Here is a 12,824-nt window from a genome sequence, read left to right as displayed (position 1 = left end):
TTTTAACTAACAATGTACTTTATTTTACATTGTCATTAATACATGCTATATGTTGTTACTATAGTAATTACAGTAAATTATGCATAATTGGATGCAACTAACTGTAAACCAAACAAAACAATAATCTTATCCCTATCGTAACTGCATGTAGTAATTTCATATTCAAATCTTTATATGTATGACTGTAGTGTAACACCTTTAAATGTTTAACCTTGTTTTGCTTTATTAGCAATAAAATAATGTTTAATTGTTGTAATGGGTGCCATTATTTAGTCAGCTTGAATATATATCGTTGTATCATTATAAAAAAATTTAAAACATTTGTGTAGTTGTCCAATACCTGCAAAATGCACATTACTAACTATTTTTTCCCTATTATATTTAGATGAGCACTAAGCCAAAGAGCCACAAGGTCATGGGTGATGGCGAGTGGATGGCCAGGTTGAGGACTTTTGCCAGCTCTGGGGTTTTGTCCGTTTGGAGGCAACAGACCAGCACCACGGCAGCGGAAGTGGCACAAGCTCTATCAGAAGGTAAAGTTACCTGTATCTCATTGTAGAATATGAATGTGTACATTATTTGTCAAACATTTTTACACGTGACTGTGTTTAATGTTTTTGAAAGAAGTGTCTTTTGCTCATTCAGCCTGCATTTATTTGATCAAAAATACAGAAAAAACAGCAATATAATTTGTACTGCATATTTGTATTTATTTTGTTATTTTTTAATGAAAACTGTGATACGTTTTGCAGAATTCATTGATGAATAAAAAGTTAAAAAGAACAGCATTAATTTCTTAAAAAAAAACAAAAAACTTTTGAACAGTACTGTATATTGTTACAGAAGATTTTCTATTATATTTCTAATGCTGTTCTTTATTTAACTTTTTAATGATTTCTAAAATGATTGCTAAATATATTCAGCGTTGATGACAGGAATAAATTAAATGTAAAGTATATGTAACTGTAAATTTAAACTGTATTAACATTTAATAATATTATTCATGTTTTTTGTATTTTTTATTAAATAAATGCAGGACTGATGAGCATAAGACACTTCTTTCAAAAACATTAAATAGTAATGTGTCCAAACTTTTGAATGATCCTGTATTTGTGTGTTTTCTTTTATTAATTTTTTTTTTCATAAGAGAGCTGCTTGGTGTTGACTACTTCCTGGGTCAGACTGGACAGCCCCTGGTAGTGGACCCTGACTCAGAAGAGACAGAGAACATGCTGGAGGATGTGGATGAAGGTGAGGATGAAGAAGACGAGGGCTTCAGGGAGGACCAAACATTTGACATTACTGAGTCGAGTCTTACTGATGACCCAAGCTTCTCTCTGTCCTCCACCCAGCATGATGCCTCCTTCACGCCAGGTGCCTCAGCATCTCCTGACGAGTCTGTGGTATGTAAATATCTCATTTAATGTATGTATGTAATTATGTTTTATGTAATATTGTTAAATTTCTAGGGAAAAAATATAATTTGTGCTGACCTGTAGCTTTTTGTCTGAAGTTGACAAAAAAAATCTAGAAAAATATTTATATTTATTTGGGTTTTTTTTTGTCCCACTTCACTTTACTCATAATGTTGTTTATTTAATTTTTTTTTTTGTATTTTTCTCACAGGCTTTGCATAGTGCTGGTGTGCTGGACAAAGTGGACAGCCTTGTGGAGTATCTTGTGGAGCTCAGGAATCAGCCATCTCTGGCTCTCACCAACCATCAGGTCAGTTTTTCTTCTTGACCTGTCATATGTTAACACTACCACTTGTTTTGTTTTCTCATTTGCCATGTATTATATGCTCTCTCGCCTTAGGTGAGCAATATAGTTGGCAGAACCTGCTGGATTACGATAAGAAGAGAGTGATGTTTGCTGCCAGACACCAGAGCAGGCTGGACACAGGTTCACTCCAGGGGTGGAGAGCGTGAAGAGGCATACATTCACCACCACTGCCCCACTTGCTCAGTGGCCAGATTGTTGTCGCCTGATAGAGACCATTTCAAGCTCTGTGCCATCCATTAGAGTCCAAAAAATAAAGGGGATAAAGTTTTATTTATGTGTATTGTTTTCTGCTTTCTATTCTTTTGCACTTGCAATGAATGCACTAGTGCCATGGACATTAAGACAGTTTTATTTAATAGTATAGTTTTGTTTTCTGTTCTTTAGCACTTTCAAAACATGCACAGGAGTCATGGACAATAGAAAGTATTATTAAGAGATATTATTCTGTTTTCTGCACATGCAACATAACTATAAGAATAAAAATGTAAAAAAAAAAAATGAATAATGAATAATTGGCTATGACTGATTGAAAAATAAAAGTTTGGTCATGATTAAATAACTCTTTTTGTATGTCTTTGTTACAGTATCATTTAACGGTTATAGGCCCTTTTAAAAATGTTGATAAATTTGGGGATTATTTAATAAATAAATGTAAAAATTTTTGTACTATAAGTTTTAGAACATAACTACAGCAGAAATATATTTAAAGTGCTAAACCTTTGAATAAGATATCAATAATCAGTAATATAAATCTAATAAAATATTATTTAAATTCATTAATTCAAATAATTTCATTCATTTGGACATCATTTATGTGATAATTACTGATAAATAAAACATTCAGTAAACACTTCAATGTATGGCAACACTAATATGAACTGGAAAGCTTGTGATCATCCTTACTCCCATATAAATGTACAGGAAAATAGAGAAAACATTTTTTTTTTCAGATAATTTATTGTAAATATACACTCCACAAACATTGCTTTGAAGTTCAAAGAGATAAAATTCCCTTTCATTTCTTTTCTCCTCATTTTTTCCTTTTTCTCTCTCTTTTTTCTTTCTTTTTCTCTTTTCCCCCCTTCTTCCTTTTCTTCCCCCCCCCCCTTAACAGACTATTGTTCCCCAGCTTTTAGGCCACTGGGGCTGTCATGCAGCTGTTTACTTTTTCTTTTAGTTCTTCATCTCATTCAGCTTCTGGATGAATAACTTTTGTGAGAGGACCAAGTGACTTTAGGTTTTCACAAACAGGCTCTGAACATTTCTCTTTTTTGGGGGCTCTGTCATATATACAAGCTCAGAAGTCTTAGCAGAGTATGGTTTCGATCCATCGACCTCTGGGTTATGGGCCCAGCACGCTTTCGCTGCACCACTCTGCTCGCCTTGATGTAGAGCCCGTACACTGGTCTTTTCAACATCACTTGATTCTGGCACACATTTCTAACTTGTCTTGCAGCACCTGAGCACATATAAAAGTGACACAAGCTTAGCAGAGGATGGTTTCGATCCATCGACCTCTGGGTTATGGGCCCAGCACGCTTTCGCTGCACCACTCTGCTCGCCTTGATGTAGAGCCCGTACACTGGTCTTTTCAACATCACTTGATTCTGGCACACATTTCTAACTTGTCTTGCAGCACCTGAGCACATATAAAAGTGAAACAGTCTTAGCAGAGGATGGTTTCAATCCATCGACCTCTGGGTTATGGGCCCAGCACGCTTCCGCTGCGCCACACTGCTTTTCTTGATGTAGAGTCTGTGTGCACTGGTCTTTTCAACATAACGAATCTTGCACACATTTCTAAATTGTCTTGCAGCACCTGGGCACATATAAAAGAGACACAAGCTTAGCAGAGGATGGTTTCGATCCATCGACCTATGGGTTATGGGCCCAGCACGCTTCCGCTGCGCCACTCTGCTTGACTTGATGTGGAGCTCGTGCACTGGTCTTTTCAACATAACATGATTCTTGCACAAATTTCTAACTTGTCTTGAAGCACTTGGGCACAAATAAAAGTGAAACAAGCTTAGCAGAGGATGGTTTCGATCCATCGACCTCTGGGTTATGGGCCCAGCACACTTTCGCTGCGCCACTCTGCTTGTCTTGATGTAGAGCCTGTGCACTGGTCTTTTCAACATAACGAATCTTGCACACATTTCTAACTTGTCTTGCAGCACCCGGGCAAATATAAAAGTGACACAAGCTTAGCAGAGGATGGTTTCGATCCATCGACCTCTGGGTTATGGGCACAGCACGCTTCCGCTGCGCCACTCTGCTTGACTTGATGTAGAGCTTGTGCACTGGTCTTTTCAAAACAACATGATTCTTGCACAAATTTCCAACTTGTCTTGAAGCACTTGGGCACGAATAAAAGTGAAACAAGCTTAGCAGAGGATGGTTTCGATCCACCGACCTCTGGGTTATGGGTCCAGCACGCTTCCGCTGCGCCACTCTGCTTGTCTTGATGTAGAGCCTGTGCACTGGTCTTTTCAACATAACTTGAATCTTGCACACATTTCTAACTTGTCTTGCAGCACCTGGGCACATATAAAAGTGATACAAGCTTAGCAGAGGATGGTTTCGATCCATCGACCTCTGGGATATGGGCCCAGCACGCTTCCGCTGCGCCACTCTGCTTGACTTGATGTAGAGCTTGTGCACTGGTCTTTTCAACATAACATGATTCTTGCACAAATTTCTAAATTGTCTTGAAGCACTTGGGCACAAATAAAAGTGAAACAAGCTTAGCAGAGGATGGTTTCGATCCATCGACCTCTGGGTTATGGGCCCAGCACGCTTCCGCTGCGCCACTCTGCTTGTCTTGATGTAGAGTCTGTGCACTGGTCTTTTCAACATAACGAATCTTGCACACATTTATAAATTGTCTTGCAGCACCTGGGCACATATAAAAGTGACACAAGCTTAGCAGAGGATGGTTTCGATCCATCGACCTCTGGGTTATGGGCCCAGCACGCTTCCGCTGCGCCACTCTGCTTGACTTGATGTGGAGCTTGTGCACTGGTCTTTTCAACATAACATGATTCTTGCACAAATTTCTAACTTGTCTTGAAGCACTTGGGCAGAAATGAAAGTGAAACAAGCTTAGCAGGGGATGGTTTCGATCCATCGACCTCTGGGTTATGGGCCCAGCACTCTTCCGCTGCGCCACTCTGCTTGTCTTGATGTAGAGCCTGTGCACTGGTCTTTTCAACATAACGAATCTTCCACACATTTCTAACTTGTCTTGTAGCACCTGGGCACATATAAAAGTGACACAAGCTTAGCAGAGGATGGTTTCGATCCATCGACCTCTGGGTTATGGGCCCAGCACGCTTTCGCTGCACCACTCTGCTCGCCTTGATGTAGAGCCCGTACACTGGTCTTTTCAACATCACTTGATTCTGGCACACATTTCTAACTTGTCTTGCAGCACCTGGGCACATATAAAAGTGACACAAGCTTAGCAGAGGATGGTTTCGATCCATCGACCTCTGGGATATGGGCCCAGCACGCTTCCGCTGCGCCACTCTGCTTGACTTGATGTAGAGCTTGTGCACTGGTCTTTTCAACATAACATGATTCTTGCACAAATTTCTAAATTGTCTTGAAGCACTTGGGCACAAATAAAAGTGAAACAAGCTTAGCAGAGGATGGTTTCGATCCATCGACCTCTGGGTTATGGGCCCAGCACGCTTCCGCTGCGCCACTCTGCTTGTCTTGATGTGGAGCTTGTGCACTGGTCTTTTACCCATAACATGATTCTTGCACAAATTTCTAACTTGTCTTGAAGCACTTGGGCACAAATAAAAGTGAAACAAGCTTAGCAGAGGATGGTTTCGATCCATCGACCTCTGGGTTATGGGCCCAGCACGCCACACTGCTTTTCTTGATGTAGAGTCTGTGCACTGGTCTTTTCAACATAACGAATCTTGCACACATTTCTAAATTGTCTTGCAGCACCTGGGCACATAAAAAAGTGACACAAGCTTAGCAGAGGATGGTTTCGATCCATCGACCTCTGGGTTATGGGCCCAGCACGCTTCCGCTGCGCCACTCTGCTTGACTTGACGTGGAGCTCGTGCACTGGTCTTTTCAACATAACATGATTCTTGCACAAATTTCTAACTTGTCTTGAAGCACTTGGGCACAAATAAAAGTGAAACAAGCTTAGCAGAGGATGGTTTCGATCCATCGACGTCTGGGTTATGGGCCCAGCATGCTTCCGCTGCGCCACTCTGCTTGTCTTGATGTAGAGTCTGTGCACTGGTCTTTTCAACATAACGAATCTTGCACACATTTCTAATTTGTCTTGCAGCACCTGGGCACATATAAAAGTGACACAAGCTTAGCAGAGAATGGTTTCGATCCATCGACCTCTGGGTTATGGGCACAGCACGCTTCCGCTGCACCACTCTGCTTGACTTGATGTAGAGCTCGTGCACTGGTCTTTTCAACACAACATGATTCTTGCACAAATTTCCAACTTGTCTTGAAGCACTTGGGCACGAATAAAAGTGAAACAAGCTCAGCAGAGGATGGTTTCGATCCACCGACCTCTGGGTTATGGGCCCAGCACGCTTCCACTGCGCCACTCTGCTTGTCTTGATGTAGGGCCTGTGCACTGGTCTTTTCAACATAACTTGAATCTTGCACACATTTCTAACTTCTCTTGCAGCACCTGGGCACATATAAAAGTGACACAAGCTTAGCAGAGGATGGTTTCGATCCATCGAGCTCTGGATTATGGGCCCAGCACGCTTCCGCTGCGCCACTCTGCTTGACTTGATGTGGAGCTCGTGCACTGGTCTTTTCAACATAACATGATTCTTGCACAAATTTCTAACTTGTCTTGAAGCACTTGGGCACAAATAAAAGTGAAACAAGCTTAGCAGAGGATGGTTTCGATCCATCGACCTCTGGGTTATGGGCCCAGCACGCTTCCGCTGCGCCACTCTGCTTGTCTTGATGTAGAGTCTGTGCACTGGTCTTTTCAACATAACGAATCTTGCACACATTTATAAATTGTCTTGCAGCACCTGGGCACATATAAAAGTGACACAAGCTTAGCAGAGGATGGTTTCGATCCATCGACCTCTGGGTTATGGGCCCAGCACGCTTCCGCTGCGCCACTCTGCTTGTCTTGATGTAGGGCCTGTGCACTGGTCTTTTCAACATAACGAATCTTGCACACATTTCTAACTTGTCTTGCAGCACCTGAGCACATATAAAAGTGAAACAATCTTAGCAGAGGATGGTTTCAATCCATCGACTTCTGGGCCCAGCACACTTTTGCTGCGCCACTCTGCTGAAAGTCACCCCAGATGGGACTCGAACCCACAATCTCTGGCTTAGGAGGCCAGAGCCTTATCCATTAGGCCACTGGGGTTGTCTTGCAGCTGTTTACTTTTTCTTTTAGTTCTTCATCTCATTCAGCTTCTGGATGAACAACTTTTGTGAGAGGACCAAGTGACTTCAGGTTTTCACGAACAGGCTCTGAACATTTCTCTTTTTTGGGGGCTCTGTCATATATACAAGCTCAGAAGTCTTAGCAGAGGATGGTTTCAATCCATCGACCTCTGGGTTATGGGCCCAGCACGCATCCGCTGCGCCACACTGCTTTTCGTGATGTAGAGTCTGTGCACTGGTCTTTTCAACATAACGAATCTTGCACACATTTCTAAATTGTCTTGCAGCACCTGGGCACATATAAAAGTGACACAAGCTTAGCAGAGGATGGTTTCAATCCATCGACCTCTGGGTTATGGGCCCAGCACGCTTCCGCTGCGCCACTCTGCTTGACTTGATGTAGAGCTCGTGCACTGGTCTTTTCAACATAACATGATTCTTGCACAAATTTCTAACTTGTCTTGAAGCACTTGGGCACAAATAAAAGTGAAACAAGCTTAGCAGAGGATGGTTTCGATCCATCGAGGTCTGGGTTATGGGCCCAGCACGCTTCCGCTGCGCCACTCTGCTTGTCTTGAGTTAGAGTCTGTGCACTGGTCTTTTCAACATAACGAATCTTGCACACATTTCTAACTTGTCTTGCAGCACCTGGGCACATATAAAAGTGACACAAGCTTAGCAGAGGATGGTTTCGATCCATCGACTTCTGGGTTATGGGCACAGCACGCTTCCGCTGCGCCACTCTGCTTGACTTGATGTAGAGCTCGTGCACTGGTCTTTTCAACACAACATGATTCTTGCACAAATTTCCAACTTGTCTTGAAGCACTTGGGCACGAATAAAAGTGAAACAAGCTCAGCAGAGGATGGTTTCGATCCACCGACCTCTGGGTTATGGGCCCAGCACGCTTCCGCTGCGCCACTCTGCTTGTCTTGATGTAGAGCCTGTGCACTGGTCTTTTCAACATAACGAATCTTGCACACATTTCTAACTTGTCTTGCAGCACCTGGGCACATATAAAAGTGAAACAAGCTTAGCAGAGGATGGTTTCGATCCATCGAGCTCTGGGTTATAGGCCCAGCACGCTTCCGCTGCGCCACTCTGCTCGTCTTGATGTAGAGCCTGTGCACTGGTCTTTTCAACATAACTTGAATCTTGCACACATTTCTAACTTGTCTTGCAGCACCTGGGCACATATAAAAGTGACACAAGCTTAGCAGAGGATGGTTTCGATCCATCGACCTCTGGGATATGGGCCCAGCACGCTTCCGCTGCGCCACTCTGCTTGACATGATGTAGAGCTTGTGCACTGGTCTTTTCAACATAACATGATTCTTGCACAAACTTCTAACTTGTCTTGAAGCACTTGGGCACAAATAAAAGTGAGACAAGCTTAGCAGAGGATGGTTTCGATCCATCGACCTCTGGGTTATGGGCCCAGCACGCTTCCGCTGCGCCACTCTGCTTGTCTTGATGTAGAGTCTGTGCACTGGTCTTTTCAACATAACGAATCTTGCACACATTTCTAAATTGTCTTGCAGCACCTGGGCACAAATAAAATTGAAACAAGCTGAGCAGGGGATGGTTTCGATCCATCGACCTCTGGGTTATGGGTCCAGCACGCTTCCGCTGCGCCACTCTGCTTGTTTTGATGTACAGCCTGTGCACTGGTCTTTTCAACATAACTTGAATCTTGCACACATTTCTAACTTGTCTTGCAGCACCTGGGCACATATAAAAGTGACACAAGCTTAGCAGAGGATGGTTTCGATCCATCGACCTCTGGGTTATGGGCCCAGCACGCTTTCGCTGCACCACTCTGCTCGCCTTGATGTACAGCCTGTGCACTGGTCTTTTCAACATAACTTGAATCTTGCACACATTTCTAACTTGTCTTGCAGCACCTGGGCACATATAAAAGTGACACAAGCTTAGCAGAGGATGGTTTCGATCCATCGATCTCTGGGTTATGGGCCCAGCACGCTTTCGCTGCACCACTCTGCTCGCCTTGATGTATAGCCCGTACACTGGTCTTTTCAACATCACTTGATTCTGGCACACATTTCTAACTTGTCTTGCAGCACCTGGGCACATATAAAAGTGAAACAAGCTTAGCAGAGGATGGTTTCGATCCATCGAGCTCTGGGTTAGAGGCCCAGCAAGCTTCCGCTGCGTCACTCTGCTTGTCTTGATGTAGAGTCTGTGCACTGGTCTTTTCAACATAACGAATCTTGCACACATTTCTAACTTGTCTTGCAGCACCTGGGCACATATAAAAGTGAAACAAGCTTAGCAGGGGATGGTTTCGATCCATCGACCTCTGGGTTATGGGCCCAGCACGCTTCCGCTGCGCCACTCTGCTTGTCTTGATGTAGAGTTTGTGCACTGGTCTTTTCAACATAACGAATCTTGCACACATTTCTAAATTGTCTTGCAGCACCTGGGCACAAATAAAAGTGAAACAAGCTTAGCAGAGGATGGTTTCGATCCATCGACCTCTGGGTTATGGGCCCAGCACGCTTCCGCTGCGCCACTCTGCTTGTCTTGATGTAGGGCCTGTGCACTGGTCTTTTCAACATAACGAATCTTGCACACATTTCTAACTTGTCTTGCAGCACCTGAGCACATATAAAAGTGAAACAATCTTAGCAGAGGATGGTTTCAATCCATCGACTTCTGGGCCCAGCACACTTTTGCTGCGCCACTCTGCTGAAAGTCACCCCAGATGGGACTCGAACCCACAATCTCTGGCTTAGGAGGCCAGAGCCTTATCCATTAGGCCACTGGGGCTGTCATGCAGCTGTTTACTTTTTCTTTTAGTTCTTCATCTCATTCAGCTTCTGGATGAACAACTTTTGTGAGAGGACCAAGTGACTTCAGGTTTTCACAAACAGGCTCTGAACATTTCTCTTTTTTGGGGGCTCTGTCATATATACAAGCTCAGAAGTCTTAGCAGAGGATGGTTTCAATCCATCGACCTCTGGGTTATGGGCCCAGCACGCATCCGCTGCGCCACACTGCTTTTCTTGATGTAGAGTCTGTGCACTGGTCTTTTCAACATAACGAATCTTGCACACATTTCTAAATTGTCTTGCAGCACCTGGGCACATATAAAAGTGACACAAGCTTAGCAGAGGATGGTTTCAATCCATCGACCTCTGGGTTATGGGCCCAGCACGCTTCCGCTGCGCCACTCTGCTTGACTTGATGTGGAGCTCGTGCACTGGTCTTTTCAACATAACATGATTCTTGCACAAATTTCTAACTTGTCTTGAAGCACTTGGGCACAAATAAAAGTGAAACAAGCTTAGCAGAGGATGGTTTCGATCCATCGAGGTCTGGGTTATGGGCCCAGCACGCTTCCGCTGCACCACTCTGCTTGTCTTGATTTAGAGTCTGTGCACTGGTCTTTTCAACATAACGAATCTTGCACACATTTCTAACTTGTCTTGCAGCACCTGGGCACATATAAAAGTGACACAAGCTTAGCAGAGGATGGTTTCGATCCATCGACTTCTGGGTTATGGGCACAGCACGCTTCCGCTGCGCCACTCTGCTTGACTTGATGTAGTGCTCGTGCACTGGTCTTTTCAACACAACATGATTCTTGCACAAATTTCCAACTTGTCTTGAAGCACTTGGGCACGAATAAAAGTGAAACAAGCTCAGCAGAGGATGGTTTCGATCCACCGAACTCTGGGTTATGGGCCCAGCACGCTTCCGCTGCGCCACTCTGCTTGTCTTGATGTAGAGCCTGTGCACTGGTCTTTTCAACATAACGAATCTTGCACACATTTCTAACTTGTCTTGCAGCACCTGGGCACATATAAAAGTGAAACAAGCTTAGCAGAGGATGGTTTCGATCCATCGAGCTCTGGGTTATAGGCCCAGCACGCTTCCGCTGCCCCACTCTGCTCGTCTTGATGTAGAGCCTGTGCACCGGTCTTTTCAACATAACTTGAATCTTGCACACATTTCTAACTTGTCTTGCAGCACCTGGGCACATATAAAAGTGACACAAGCTTAGCAGAGGATGGTTTCGATCCATCGACCTCTGGGATATGGGCCCAGCACGCTTTCGCTGCGCCACTCTGCTTGACATGACGTAGAGCTTGTGCACTGGTCTTTTCAACATAACATGATTCTTGCACAAATTTCTAACTTGTCTTGAAGCACTTGGGCACAAATAAAAGTGAAACAAGCTTAGCAGGGGATGGTTTCGATCCATCGACCTCTGGGTTATGGGCCCAGCACGCTTCCGCTGCGCCACTCTGCTTGTCTTGATGTACAGCCTGTGCACTGGTCTTTTCAACATAACTTGAATCTTGCACACATTTCTAACTTGTCTTGCAGCACCTGGGCACATATAAAAGTGACACAAGCTTAGCAGAGGATGGTTTCGATCCATCGATCTCTGGGTTATGGGCCCAGCACGCTTTCGCTGCACCACTCTGCTCGCCTTGATGTATAGCCCGTACACTGGTCTTTTCAACATCACTTGATTCTGGCACACATTTCTAACTTGTCTTGCAGCACCTGGGCACATATAAAAGTGAAACAAGCTTAGCAGAGGATGGTTTCGATCCATCGAGCTCTGGGTTAGAGGCCCAGCAAGCTTCCGCTGCGTCACTCTGCTTGTCTTGATGTAGAGTCTGTGCACTGGTCTTTTCAACATAACGAATCTTGCACACATTTCTAACTTGTCTTGCAGCACCTGGGCACATATAAAAGTGAAACAAGCTTAGCAGGGGATGGTTTCGATCCATCGACCTCTGGGTTATGGGCCCAGCACGCTTCCGCTGCGCCACTCTGCTTGTCTTGATGTAGAGTTTGTGCACTGGTCTTTTCAACATAACGAATCTTGCACACATTTCTAAATTGTCTTGCAGCACCTGGGCACAAATAAAAGTGAAACAAGCTTAGCAGAGGATGGTTTCGATCCATCGACCTCTGGGTTATGGGCCCAGCACGCTTCCGCTGCGCCACTCTGCTTGTCTTGATGTAGGGCCTGTGCACTGGTCTTTTCAACATAACGAATCTTGCACACATTTCTAACTTGTCTTGCAGCACCTGAGCACATATAAAAGTGAAACAATCTTAGCAGAGGATGGTTTCAATCCATCGACTTCTGGGCCCAGCACACTTTTGCTGCGCCACTCTGCTGAAAGTCACCCCAGATGGGACTCGAACCCACAATCTCTGGCTTAGGAGGCCAGAGCCTTATCCATTAGGCCACTGGGGCTGTCATGCAGCTGTTTACTTTTTCTTTTAGTTCTTCATCTCATTCAGCTTCTGGATGAACAACTTTTGTGAGAGGACCAAGTGACTTCAGGTTTTCACAAACAGGCTCTGAACATTTCTCTTTTTTGGGGGCTCTGTCATATATACAAGCTCAGAAGTCTTAGCAGAGGATGGTTTCAATCCATCGACCTCTGGGTTATGGGCCCAGCACGCATCCGCTGCGCCACACTGCTTTTCTTGATGTAGAGTCTGTGCACTGGTCTTTTCAACATAACGAATCTTGCACACATTTCTAAATTGTCTTGCAGCACCTGGGCACATATAAAAGTGACACAAGCTTAGCAGAGGATGGTTTCAATCCATCGACCTCTGGGTTATGGGCCCAGCACGCTTCC

At 44.2% G+C, this 12,824-nt stretch overlaps 3 non-coding genes across 3 annotated transcripts; all 3 read right to left on the bottom strand.

Moving 5' to 3' along the window:
- Positions 1–7,095: 7,095 nt before the first annotated feature.
- Positions 7,096–7,168, bottom strand: trnar-ccu (transfer RNA arginine (anticodon CCU)). Its single transcript has one exon. It is a non-coding gene; the product is annotated as a tRNA-Arg (tRNA).
- A 2,737-nt stretch (positions 7,169–9,905) lies between these two features.
- trnar-ccu (transfer RNA arginine (anticodon CCU)) lies at positions 9,906–9,978 on the bottom strand. The gene has a single exon. It is a non-coding gene; the product is annotated as a tRNA-Arg (tRNA).
- Positions 9,979–12,357: 2,379 nt separating this feature from the next.
- Positions 12,358–12,430, bottom strand: trnar-ccu (transfer RNA arginine (anticodon CCU)). Its single transcript has one exon. It is a non-coding gene; the product is annotated as a tRNA-Arg (tRNA).
- Between the last annotated feature and the right edge of the window lie 394 nt (positions 12,431–12,824).

This window comes from Garra rufa, chromosome 1 (genome assembly GCF_049309525.1).
Source record: "Garra rufa chromosome 1, GarRuf1.0, whole genome shotgun sequence".
In the NCBI taxonomy this organism is placed as follows: domain Eukaryota; kingdom Metazoa; phylum Chordata; class Actinopteri; order Cypriniformes; family Cyprinidae; genus Garra; species Garra rufa.
Note: the sequence above shows the minus strand (reverse complement) of the source record. Positions and strands in the feature narration are given on the sequence as shown.